Genomic DNA, 14,590 nt, shown 5'->3' on the forward strand with positions numbered 1-14,590 from the left:
ACCATAAAGCATTTACATGTGATAAATCAAATGCACACATACACAGGCTAATCAATTAAAAGAAAACAACAAGATAAATAAACACATTTTCTACTGTATTTTCAAATTTATATTACATTTTGCTCAGTTAAGTAAGTTGTGTTAAGTATTATTATTTATTTCTTAGCAGATGCCCTTATCCAGGGCAACTTACAATTATTACAAGATATCACATTATTTTTTACATACAATTACTCATTTATACATTTGGGTTTTTACTAGAGCAATCTAGGTAAAGTGCCTTGCTCAAGGGTACAGCAACAGTGTCCCACACCTGGTATAGAACCCATGACCCTCCGGTCAAGAGTCCAGAGCCCTAACCACTACTCCACACTGTAAGTCCTTTTATAGTAAACATAATTGATTTAAGCAATAGAACCCCATTACTGTCTGGTAATTGACCATGTCTAGAAGGTAAAAGGGCTCAAATAATGCCTGATAAAAAGGGTTTCATAGGGATTATAAACTGGTAATCAGTGCCTTTATTGTTATTTTAAACATTTATTTACATATTTGTTTAACTTTACAATAGTTGGATGAAAGTTAAACAAATCCAGTGCAAGTCTTGAGGTGTAATAACATTTTGGTTTGAAAATCAAAATATGTTAGTATTTTTTGTAATGTTAATAATTTATGCACTTTAAATACTACGTCAGAAGACATTTGTGTCTTATCTTAAAGATTAACTTCCAGATAAAGAGCTATTTTCAACGTTTCTTTTATTTCTGTTGGAAATTCTGTGTTTTTTGTGGTTTTCTATCTTTCAATTAAATGTGTTGTAAGCAAAAAAAAAGCTACAGTGCTTTTACCAGTATTTATCATTTGTGATTCCTAGTGTGAGTAAAAAATGTCACTTTATAGGAGCTCTAAGTATGTTTATTTAATTATTATTATTATTATTATTATTATTATTATTATTATTATTATTATTACTATTATTATTATTTGGGATTACCCCAACATTTCCGCAGTATAATAAATTACAAAAGGAACAAGGGTAAAAGGTTATCTCAATGTAATTGAGTGCGTGCGTGCGTGTGTGTGGTGTGTGTGCGTGTGTGTGCGTGTGTGCATGTGTGTGTGTGTTTGGTGAGGGTTCCGGTGGGCATTCCAGTGGGGGTGTGGGAGTTACAAGTGATTCAGATTTTCCTCGTAAGTGACATGCGGAACATGTTGAGTGTCATTCGCTGAAACTGTTTGTTATCCTAATATGGATCATTAATTTGACATTGGGATTTTGTATACATTTGCAGTCTTTTTCATGTGTATAGTGTTTACCGTGCTTTACCATGATGCTATGTCTATGCTTTGTTGCAATACTGTTAGAAATTATGCATTTGAAATGAAAAAGAAAATCTAAGAAACTTTATTGAAACAATGGTGTTTATCCTATCATAGTTATTTGCGTTATTTGCAAACCTCATTCTCTCATTTCACCCCAGGGCCTTGAGATCTGTAAGCATTCTAATATCATATTGGTCCCTATTCACAAAGCTCATGATTTATTTAACATGTATATATCAGAGTCTGTGTTTATGAATAAATTCCAGTATGATATTCGTTACAGTGTTCTGTTTAGAAATGATTTGCATTGCTAAAGCAATAACATTTTCTGACTGTTTATTCATATTATACTAAAAAAACCTCTATAGGTTTTGACCATTTACAAGGAATATCAGTTTATTACAATAACGCCTCAATATTACATGAGTACCATGATGTTATTTGTAAAATATATTGTTTGTTTGTTTTTCTCTTATTGGCTAATGACTGTATAGATGAGTATTAATGATACATTACTGTTTAATCACCTGTGTTATTTAAGCGATAACCACAGGGCACATCAGGGATACCAGTATTCTGATAGAATCTGGGATAGGACTGGTTTGTACTTGATGCCCATTTGCTCTAACTATTATATGACCAGTGTTTTTATTTTTTTTTATTTTTTAATGTCCTGCATAAAAAGGTCAATTTGTGCTGCTTCCACTGTGAGTGTGAGTCAGTCATTCAGCTCAGCCACAGGCAGCTCTGCTCTTTATGGCGTTTGCTTATCAAAACTGCACCGTGCCGTGACAGGATAGCGAGTTTGGAATCCCATTGACAGTGAATGGCAGAGAGATGCTACTTATCATATAGTACAACAAAAACGTTTTTTTTTTTACACTGTTATTACATAATGTCGTACTTTTTTTTAATGTGATATCATTATCTTACCAGTAAAAGGCAATTATACTTGCACTGCAAGGTAACATGTGATGTGAAGGATAAGTTATACATGGATTTACCATGTATGGTAAAAAAAAAAAAAAAAAAAAATGTGATATTAAAGGTTAACCAGGAAGAATAATAACATTTTGATGGCACATTATTAGTATACTGATAACACTGTATTGCTGTATTATTATTAATACCTGTCTAATATTGTTTACATCATTTACACATTATTGATTGTTTATAACTTATCCTTCACATCACATGTTACCTTGCAGTGCAAGTATAATTGCCTTGTACTGTAATTAAAATTGTCATTGAATTTTAGTTTCTTTTACTATTCCTAAATTGAGCACCATTGAGTGTTTAATAGTATGGACGACTGTATATGAGCTACAACTTTACCACTATGATGGTGCGTGGGTTACAGAAATCTGTATGAATGTATGAAGACTCAGAGTCTTATGAGGTCAGTACAAACTTGCCCCCTCCTTTTTTTCTGAAAAACCAGAAGATGACAAATGTAAATGTCTTCTTACCCTACATAAACTTTTTTTTCTTCTTTTTCAATGTAGTCATTTTGGTCTCTCTAATCTAGGCATAAACCATTAATCACCCTGCGTTGGAAGTTGACTGTCGAACCCCCTTCTGAATAAACCTGAAAACTGTATAAATCCATGTAATTGTGCATTTTCACAAAATAAAGTGCTACATTAGATATATATCTTCCCAAGCTGCAAACAAAACTGGGGTACATGCTTTGTGAATATGGCCCACTACTGCCAAGTACATGTTGTAAATCATGGTGTTTACAAAGGGCCTGGTTTACTTTTTTCAACAGCACAAAATATGCAGCCTTTTCCTTTTTTGAAAGGAACAAAAGAGGTTACTGTTATAAAAATAACAGGAAGAATGTAAGAAGGTTTAAATTAACGTTCTGTGGTATGTATTTATAGCTTTGACACATTAACAGATGTTGTCTCATTTAGAACAAATAAACAGGCCCATTTTGTTTAAATTAGGCCATTCATTAAATTATTTTTGCATATGATAGATGACAAAAATGATTAATCTCAATAATTCTTTCCAATTACTTATTTAAAATTAGTAGTACAATGAAAAATGACCTAATACCAACAAATAATATCTAATTTGTAATGCAGATTATGTAAAGAGTATATTTTAAATGAAAACTGTATTTTCACATTCAAGGCATCACAAAGCTGCTTTACAAGACCTGAGACCACAAGATATATGATCTTAGGGTGATGCTGACGCTCGCCTCAGACCAATTTCATACAGTGAACTCTAAAAAGGATGCTGGAGGGAAGTTAACACATCTGCAACTTTAAACACTCAATCATACGATACACAGGGGCATATTTTCAAACCTGTATTTAATTAATTGAAAGGAGAAACAAACAACTAATTGAATTATATTACTTTGTTATTTGGTTCTAGTTTCTGTAAAAAAAACGTTCCCCTTCAACAAATAGGAGTTAATTAAAGAATAAGAACAAGACATTTTTAACATTGATGAAGATTTTTGTTGTTAAAACGTTTGTCAAAATATATAACTACATTTATTTTTCATACATTATACAAGGTAAAGAGATGTAAGCATAGTAGCAAATTATTCTGGATTCACAGTCTTTGGGCAACCTAAATGTTAGACACTCCTGGGTTGTTTGAAATGCTCACAATTTGATTTGAATTACACTTAAATAATACACACTCTTACAGCATTGTAAAGTGTCTCCAGTAAAGGTGCAACAGGTTTAAAAATGAAGACACAAAAAAGTAAAAAAGAGCTATCCCAATCAACTCGTTGAACATTCATAAGTACTCCAACGTTGTATTGGTCTAATTGCATCAGTACCAAACTAACTACTCTTAAAATGTGTTTTAGTAACAGATTATACATATGGCAGAAGAAATCAAAGTGACCAAGCTATGCTTTTCAAGAAACTTGGAAATGATGCTTCCTTAGAGTGTATCTTTTACTAGCGGACATTATTGATCACCACTATGGGTACAACATGTAGAAAAAGCAATCAAATCCACTGGCATATAGTAGCTTCAGTTATCAATGTTACTTCACTTTCAGTCCTCTCCTTTACAAACTTTGATTTGAAATGCTCTCATGCTTGGTTATAAGGTTTTTTAAATACAGCAAAATAACACAATTCACCATTCAATAATTCAATTATTTTGGTTGTGTCGGGCAGATGTATTTGACGGTTTTTGGAAACCCTATTTATAGATTGTAACATACAGTATAAAACCAAGCAAAACAGTTAACATTTTTTGGTCCAAAACCTGAATTCTCTGTGAAACACAGAGTTGCACAGAAATATAGGTGCAGACTTACCTTGTCCTTGTATAACATTGACCATTAATGCATTTCTATTAAATGTAGGGGAACATCTTCTGACAAGAAATCCATCAAATCCAGTTTATATAAGTAATCCAGTCGAGATTGCTTAGATTTCTATCCAAGAGCACTGAAGAACCATTTGGCTGTGCAGCTCTCTCTCTCTCTCTCTCTCTCTCTCTCTCTCTCTCTCTCTCTCTCTCTCTCTCTCTCTCTCTCTCTCTCTCTCTCTCTCTCTCTCTCTCTCTCTCTCTCTCTCTCTCTCTCTCTCTCTCTCTCTCACACACACACTTAGTTGGTTGATTCAGTTTCCTGACGACATCTGTCTGATAAAGGACTCGGACAATATTGTGGCTCCTTGTGAGCTAAAACAGACCACAGGCTTATAAAACTAATACAACAGGCCCTATTTTGCAACATTCGCAAACCCCTAAGGCAATCACAAAACACTTTTGCGGACAGTTAGTGCACCATAATCAGGCACACTTGTGGGCAAACAGACTTTGCCCACACCAATGTGATTTAGCAACTCGTGTTTTTGTGCCCACTCGGCAAGTTAGCGTCAGCACTTGACATGGGCTGAACCTGGGGAATGTCCTCATTTAAATACAAATGTAGCGTGTTTCAGTAGACATGTGAAAACCAGGTCTAAATTGTGCGAATTGCATGGTTGACTATAATACTGGTAAACCTACCAGGGATGCAGGCAAAGAAAAGAGAGAGAGAAAAAAGAGAAATAAGAGAAATATGTAGTGCGCACTGGATTAATGTGATATTTTATAATGTGATACTTTATACTGTGATTTTGTAACAATTGTAAGTTGCCCTGGTTAAGGGTGTCTGCTAATAAATAGATGAATAATAATTTCTACGTGGCCAGAGCGTGGAGGAGGAGACGTCCCCAAATATTTAAAAGTCATCTGTCTTTTCTGATCCTGTCTGACACACGATGTATGCAGCAATTTCGCCTCTGCAGACAATCACTGGCATCTGCCAACTGCTTCAGGCTGACCTGGAAGGAGACATGTGGAGAGCACACTGTTTGCCTGTAGCACTAAAGTACATGCACCAACACAGAATAGGCACTTCTACGTAAATCGTAAGGGGACCTATTCTGTCAACGTGCAAGTAATGTATGATCTGTGATGCAAACAACTACATCACAAATGTGTATGTAAACTATCGTTGCTCAGCTCATGAATCAGACCACGCTAATTCGCAGGTGGCAGCTGAATTTCAGCAGTATGACAGTCTGAGAGGCTGGTTGATAGGGGACAACGGATATCCACTGAAGTAGTGGCTGCTGAGACCGCTGCTCAACCCCATGACCCCTGCCGAAGGTATAATCGTACCTTTTAATGTGCTTGTACTGTAATTGAGTGAACATTTGGAATCCTCAAAATGTGATTCCAATGTTTGTATGTCTGTGGCGGAACACTACAGTACACTCCTCAGAAGGTTATCAATATCATCCTGGCTTGTGTTTTACACAACATAACTCTCCTTAATGGATGTTGAACTTACAGAGGAAAGATTACAGGGTTTGAGGGAGATTCTGAAGGTGAAACACCAGTGTTGGAGGTTGCAGATGCTGCAAGTGCCAGGCAGGTCAGACAAAGCCTTTTAGATGGTTCACAGGTACGCATGTGCAAATGCGTACCATCAGAATATTTTTAACAGGAAAGCATTTATTAAATAGGCAGCGATGGTGCTCACGGTTCAAAGATGAGCTATACTCACCTAACTTAAGGAAAACTCTGATTCTACATCCCCCCCCCACCCCCGCTCGCTCGATCGCTCAGCAAGTGAAACAGAAAAAAATATATATATATAACTTAATTTTACTTATAGATTACTTTTTTTTTTCGTAAGTATTCACTGCCCCCCAGACTGCTAAAATAAAATGTAGCCTTGCTTGAGGCGCTTGTGTCTTCTTCCTTCTTTTTTTTTGTTTCAAAATACCCTCTGTTCACACAGGTCCTCTTAAAGGGAATTTTGAATCCTTATTGGTTGTAATCTTACTCCCCCCACTGTGCTTTGATTGGCTGGGCGTATGATTCGCTATTTGATGTGCGTTAGCCCACACGTGAGACCCGATTTCTAAATCATGTTTTCGTGCACTCGCGGCGCTTCGCAAATGCAGCCATTTTTGCCCTAGCGATAGTAGCTGCGCACATATTTGCTAAATAGGGCCCATAATGTTATAACCCCCTCGCATACAACACACTTTCTTTTACTCTATTTTTTTATTTTTATTTATTCAAGATCAATCAGGAGTAGTGGTTAGATTCCAATAATGCTACTGCTTATAAAACAAAACTACCAGGAGCTCTACTATGCTTTAAATGGATATATTATACATCTACATTTTAGGCAAATGTAATTTCTTATAATTTTAATATCCTATTATGTGAGTGTTTTGTACAATTCTCTATCGCTGTTTCTGTTATTAATTTTGGTTTTAAATTGGTTTTAAATAATCACTGGCAGTGTGTAATTTTTCTTTTCATATTTACCATCCTGACAACTTTTTCCACTTATAACTTTAAGTCTCTTTTTCAAAATGGCTGCTCTAGTGCATTGGGGTTGAGATCTGTCCTCTAAATCACTGCATGAAGAGGAAGAGCGATTCAAAGAAAACGCTATATTTTTTCGGAATCTCTTTAAGAAATGTAGCTTTTAGAAGTCTTTTTAGAAGGATGAGTAAATCTATTTTTTCCTTCTCGAGTTGTACTGTACAAAAAACTACAAGTGAGTTTTAGTCATGATGTATTTTGGACTCACATATTACCACCTCGTGGGAGGGGGGGGGGGGTCCCATCTTCCCTGACTTGGAGGATCTTGTGAGAGCGACTCCAATAAGACAGAGGGGTACTGTGACAGGGAGGACCCTGTCACTGGTTCAGCTGCACTGCTGCTTATTAAACAGGAAAGCTTGCCGATTGGCTGGGGGGGGGGGGGGGGGGGGGGGGCATGCCCAGGGAGCCTACGTCTGCTTAAGAATGCAGCAGCACCGGCGTTCATGGCTACTGCAATGCCATGGCTGCACAGACGAGTGCTAAGCGAAAGCTTGCATTGTGTATACCGAACAGGAGAAAACTACTGTACGAAACCCTTCCGCTCGAAGACGGTGCTCATGAAGGCATTATCCAGCCGAGGCCAGAGTCGCCGGGAGGCATCATTAATTTTTCCTACCCATATTCCTAGGGTCACACAGCAACAGAGACAGAGTTAAACAATGGCGGGAAATACAGAGGGGAAAGGGAATACAATCACAAACAACAGGGACGACAAAAGACACTCACAGCACGTAAACACACATACACAACAGAAGTACAGTACAACACAAATGCACAGATCGTTACACTGCCCCCACCTTAGTCTCTTTTTTTCACCAAATAGTCTGCAGGGTGCAATGCAACCTGTAGCCGCAATCAGCCACCTCCTCCCTTAAAACACAGCCCCTCTCCCTTCCTGTCCGTTTTTTTTCCTCTGGATCCTTGCAAGTAGATTAGCGGGCAGCGCTGTGTTGGAAGCGGTCTCCTTCTGCCAGGCTGGGTCTTCGGTCAGGGGCGCCCGTTTAACCCCGGGGGTTGTTCTGTCAGCCGTCACTGCTCCTGTTCTTGCTTCGCGCCCTTTGCAGGAGCCCTTGAAAGGGCTGGCGCTTTTTGGGGGACAGGGGGATGCACTGGCGGCCATCGTCGCTCCTGCTACCTGCTTGTGCCCTTTGCAGGAGCCCTTGAATGGGCTGGTGCTTGCAGCGGCTCCTCTCTCCTTTGCAGTCTTCGCGAACACAGGGTAAACATCATTGGGGCATGTCTCTCCAAGAATACGGTAGGAAACAAAATGACGCCACCGGGAGGACGCCGGGATTTGGCTAGGTTAGTTTAGGGGAGTTGATCCCAACAACCAGTATAGAGAGGGTTTCGTAGAGTAGGTTCCTCGAGCGGGACGTCTCTTTTAGTGAGGCTGGCGTTCGCCATGTGTGGCAGACTTTTATTTTGAGCCTTTGTTGTTTTGTTTTCTTTATTGAATCTTTATTGCTGGTACCCTGGCAGCACCTGTGCGTTTATTAAATCTGCACGCCAGTGCGGCTGTCAACACCCACTGCTCTGTGTCTGTCTTATTATTATTCCGTGACGACCCACATAGGTAACATCACCCTGTTACAGAGACCTTTAGGACAAATAATATGAACAGTGAGAAGCAGTGCTGAGTTTTGGGATGTTTCATACTGTGATTTTTAAGACTGGCATTTAATTCTAGAAGAATCAGGTGAGGTGTTGTAAGACAAGGGCTCCTGATAATCAGTAGCAGCTTTAACTGACTGAGGATGTGCTTTGTGTAGCAATCTAAACCATTCCAATGATAGGGAAGTGATTCTGTCATTTCCCAGAGGTCAATACACATAAGCAGAAAAACAGCTAACACAATTTGAAATAACAATTTAACTGCATGATGTGGGCTGCATATGGTATTGTCTTTGTGATTGATTTTTTTTTTTTTTTCCTGAAGAAAGAAAAACACCTATTAATGTGTTGGAACTTAGGCATTTCAAATTTACACTGAGAATTACTTTTTTTATTATTATAATTTATTTAAAGGACTTTAATAAACTGTGTTTCTCAACTTTTAGAAATAAATGCTGAAACTTTTAGAAATAAATGCTGCAAGATGCTAACTTAATCACCTTCAATAGTACCACAATGGTTGTGTACAAAAATGCAATGGTAGCACGAAGGCAACTTAATATGAGTCAATTTAGTTGAAATACCAGTGTGCTATCGTATCAGGACTTGGCAATATAGGTTTTAGACATCTTGTGTGGTCAGGATTCTGTGGCCCTGCTAAGGTTTCTTCTGGGTAATAATAATGGCATCTCATTGGCACTATTATTTAAACTGTAAATCCTAGTAATACATCTATCCATTATCATTAACTGCTTACTCCTTTACTGGGTCATGGTGAGCTGGAGCCTAACCCGGCATACACAGGGCGCAAGGCAAGACCACACCCCGGACGAGACGCCAGTCCATTGAAGTGCACCACACACACACAGAGGGCAATTTAGAGTGACCAATCAACCGGGACAGCATGTCTTTGGACTGTGGGAGGAAACCAGAGTACCTGAAGAAAGCCCACGCGAACACGGGGAGAACATGCAAACTCCACACAGACAGTATTCTAGGCCAGATTCGAACCTGGACCCTGGCGCTGTGAGGCAGCAACGCTAACCATTACGCCACCGTGCAGCCCCTCCTAGTAATACAGTACTTGCAAAATGAACCTAATGACATTTAAAACAACAAAAAATACCATTCAGATATGTGTATGGTTCTTTCCTGTCTCTTTGTCATGCTTTCTGACAGGTTTTTCAGGCCTTTGCTGTACACTGCCACACAGAGGACACATCTTGACTGCAGAAGCAGACATTTTAAGCACTAGAGAGCACCTGTCACTCAAATGTATGTCTAACTTAAATTTGTTTTTCAATCATTTAAAGTCTAGCAACTAGCTGACACTTCAGCTAAATCCAAAGTATTGGTTGGTCCCTGCTGCACCATAAAGCCATCCCCCATATAACTAAAACAGGTCATTTATTTCTGACTTGTATAGTATGGGCAGTTTTCTGTTATATGATTATTATTATTATTATTATTTGTTTATTTAGCAGACGCCTTTATCCAAGGTGACTTACAGAGACTAGGGTGTGTGAACTATGCATCAGCTGCAGAGTCACTTACAATTACGTCTCACCCGAAAGACGGAGCACAAGGAGGTTAAGTGACTTGCTCAGGGTCACACAATGAGTCAGTGGCTGAGGTAGGATTTGAACCGGGGACCTCCTGGTTACAAGCCCTTTTCTTTAACCACTGGACCACACAGCCTCCTTAGTTGAGAGAGGAAAAGGTAGTTTAATCTCTTTCAGGTAACTGGGGACACACTACAATTTCTTGAAAATTAATTTAGTCTCCCTCTTATTATAGACTTTCCGGTGCTTCATGTTGAGGCTTTTATTATTGTTATTATTTTAAAAACAAGTAAATTGATCATAAAGGTATTTCTACTGCCGGTGGTAACATTTATCTATGCGCGTGTGTCGTTACCGTGACATAAACACTAATATGACTGACAGATGTTGCCTAATGTGTTCACCTGGAAGGTCCTTGTATTTTGCTTGAACCCAATCAGAGGGCTGAATGTAACTCTAAAGTATCATGCAAAGAGTGTCATTAGAGGTTCATGCTGAACCGTAGAGTAACACAACCCAAAACCCAGGAAGCTTTTTTTAAACTTCATAGTACACCCAATTATATATGAATATGTAAGAAGTAACACATTGCACTGATTGTGAGAGGGCTGATGTGATGAAATATTTTAGCTAGCTGACACACTAATGTGTTTTGCTAATTCTCCATAGATTGTTTTTTCTCAAAGCTCAACATTCCTGATTCCTTCGGAAATATGCTATGTGGCAGCAGTTAATGCAAATGAGTGTCATTTAGAAGAGGGAATGTAACTTTACTGCATCCAAATAGCAATAAACTGAGTGGCAGGTAATGCACAGCGTAAGTGATCACAAGATCACAAGCTATTAGAAGCTACACTCCCAAGGCACAGCTGCTTCCATTCAGGAGATAACCAGTACATAGAAATGCAGCAGTTTAGCTCTGGGTGAGTAATGTATTTTATTGCAGCAGCCAGTAATTTGCAACACCTGGAGCAATTTGTGTCACTCTAATAGAACATGTCAAATTATTCTCATATTCAATAGCCTGTCATCATCTACACTATAAATGCCATTTGCATATTTGTAATCTATTAACTATCATTCATTTAGAGTCTTAAATCGGTTAAGGCATTAATATTGGTGGCACATGAAATCCAATATAAACGGGAGGATCCTTGAAGACGTTTGCAATCATTCTCAGTGGTTCTTATTACAATTACTCGAGTAAACTAGGCCCTTTGTAAACACTATGACTCCTTACCAAAACAATTACAATATTGCATTATAAACCCTGCAGGAAGATTGCAAACATCATGAAAGGTAAGGGGAAATGCAATTTAAAAAAATATAATTTGATGCTACTTACTCTTCAAAGAAGAAGTAAGGGACGATTTATCTCAATAAACAGTGAGCTACAAAACAGGATATTTATTTAATATCTCAAGTTCATATGAAAACACCTCATGAGCTAACCAGCCAGAATGAGACCAAACCTGACAGTATTTTAGGGTGTGAAGAAATAAGAAAGGGGAGGGGGGTGTGGGGCGGGTAACTTGTGCAATTGGAGGTCATTTACATTTTGATGGGAACCTTTCTTGGTTACACATGTTACCAACACCCCTCCTTATGAAAGTTTACCACATTCATTTTACAGTTTTCCCATGGTTATATTATGCATTTATCATAGTTTAGCATGTTTTGACATGTTTTTCAATATGCTTTACCATACAAATCTGGGCTTTACAATGCTTTCACTATGGTTTATTAGACTTTACCATGCTTTTACTATGGTACATTTTTATATGGAACCCCACTCCTCAGTTTACTAACCATGCTATTATCTACTTGAGTGTTTTTTCAAGCCCATGCATTCATACACACATCCTGTTAAGTCCAAGGAGGTACCCGTATGTTTGGTTTGGTTGATATATGTATGTTCATCAGCCCATGTTTAACCTTTCTACTGAGAGCTGAAATGTTACCACACATGTATAACATCATGTTTTTTTCATTTAATTTCAATCTGTATAATCGCACAAATAGGACATGGGCTTCACAAGATAAACGTGTGTGTAGGACTATTTGCTACAACTTATTATATGCCAATATAAATTTACAAATGTCCATTTATAAACAAGATACTTTAGTGTACAAGTATACACAGTTTTAAAATGCTGCCTGGGCTACCCAATGCATATTCACAAACAGCTGTTTGGAACACCTTTCCATATTTTGAAACGTAATGATTATTATTTGGGGCCTCTTAACAAATTGTCTTTCATGACCATTAGATAAGTGGTTCACCAGATATATGCAAAAATGCAAGCGTGACACACTGATGGACGAATAGGACATGACATTCTCAATTACTTATGCAGAATAATGTTAATACTAAGTTTCATTATAATTCGATAAGCAGTTCTCCAGGTATGTTAAAGTGACATTATCATCTGCCTGGTCAGGATTCAGTAACACTTTACATTGTATCCACTATATCGCCTTTGCAGGGGATTTCATCCCCGGTGGGAGATAAAAAAAAAAAATTCGAATTACTATCTACTGTTGTATTAAGTGACTTTGCAACACATGTATTACCCAAGTTCCAGAAGTAGATTACGTTTCTTCCTTTGTCCACTAGATGTCAGCGAAGCAAGCACAAAAAATACTGGTAGTGGTCCCTACAGTCTGATTACAAAAATGGGCCCTAAAAAAAAAAAAAATGGCCATCTTAGAATGTGCAGCTGAAAGTGGGTTTTCGCGATTTGCATTAAGACCATAATATCCAAATCATATGTGGTTGATGTCTGTGAGTGTAACTCCAACACCATTCTAATTTAAAAAACCACAAGAGAGGTCCCTGAGGGTGTGACTGTCCTTCAAACTCAATTACTTAGACCTGCACCAAAGTTACTTCTGACCAGTTCTGTTTGATTTCATAAAAGTGGTGATACTTAAATGGTTAATCTCTTTACCTAGACATTAAAATGTTTTTTCTACATAAACAAAAAATGATAAATCCTCCTTTTCTAACACAATATAAAATCAGTATCCCTGTATAAAGCTTATCTAATAATTTTATAATATAAAGAAGTAAAAGAAAAAGGAATATACAAGCTCCTGGGGGTTAGGGTATCCGAGAACTTGCTCTGGTAACAACACATATGTCTGCAGTAAAGCGAGAAGAGTTTGGGGGTTTATTTTTCGTCCCTTTAGAGAGGCCCCTCCAGATGTTGTTTTGCATCTTAACAAGAGTTTGGTAAGACCTATTTTAGAGTTCAATTGCTTTGTCTGGGATCCATTTAAAAAATACAATACTAAGCAGCTTGTGTCTGTGCAAAAATATTCTTGTAGGATTGTATTGAATGACTGGAATTGGGATTCTACTCATGACAACCTTCTTACAATCCTCTTAAACCACTAAGTGGCAGAAGGTCCTACTTTATTCTTGCTCACTTTAATAAAGTTTTGCATTCACTGTTTTCTACCTCTATGTCAGTCTGTGTTTGTAAAAGACCTGGGTTGAGAGGTCTGCACAGAGCTGCTCTGTCAATCATTCCTTATCTCTTTGGTAGCGTCGGTATTCTTTCTTTGGCACAGCCTTGGGGTTACGGAATGCCCTTCCAGATTCCATTGTGTCATTGTCAAGCCTGACCCGGTTTAAAACTTCTGTTCAGCATCATCTGTGCTTCAAATGAACTGGTTTAAGTTGTAATTAAACTTTTTTTTTTAATCTTTTAATTTATAAATTGATATCATTATATATATATATATGTTCTTGTACTGCATATTTCTCGTCCATGCATTTCCAAGAGGCTCATGTTCGTGACCTCCTTAAAACAAATTGAGAACTTAAATGATAAATCAATCTATTTGTATCCTCTTGTATGTGGGCAGTGTATGATGCTAGAATGTTTTATTGCCTGAGAAAAGGGGCAGTAGAAGAAGCAGCAGCCTCACCCTGACCTGGTGCAAGCAGGAGTTGTCTGGTCAAAATGTTGCTGACACACTGAGATAAGCCAGCAACTAAACTTTACGTGCAAGGGTTGTAAAAACAGCAGGCACTTGGGAGGTGCATTTGAGAAGTGTCAAGATGCTCCATGAACACACATCAGTGCTGTGTCTGATGCTTCTTCCACACATTGGAAACTGATATCATGGTTTAATTTCTGTTAATAACTAGTGGCTTCATTATTGTGTATAATGATAATAAAGCTATAAAAAAGTGTGACACT

The 14,590-nt window shown here is 37.9% G+C and overlaps 1 protein-coding gene across 1 annotated transcript in view; it reads right to left on the reverse strand.

The window, feature by feature from the left end:
- Positions 1–4,757, reverse strand: part of LOC117402295 (tyrosine-protein kinase Blk-like) — a 57,253-nt gene extending 52,496 nt beyond the window's left edge. Inside the window, exon 1 of the mRNA XM_059024528.1 lies at positions 4,625–4,757. The gene's annotated coding sequence lies outside the window, so the exon portion shown is untranslated. The remainder of the gene's footprint in view (positions 1–4,624) is intronic.
- Between the last annotated feature and the right edge of the window lie 9,833 nt (positions 4,758–14,590).

This window comes from Acipenser ruthenus, chromosome 5, assembly GCF_902713425.1.
Source record: "Acipenser ruthenus chromosome 5, fAciRut3.2 maternal haplotype, whole genome shotgun sequence".
Taxonomy (NCBI): Eukaryota; Metazoa; Chordata; class Actinopteri; order Acipenseriformes; family Acipenseridae; genus Acipenser; species Acipenser ruthenus.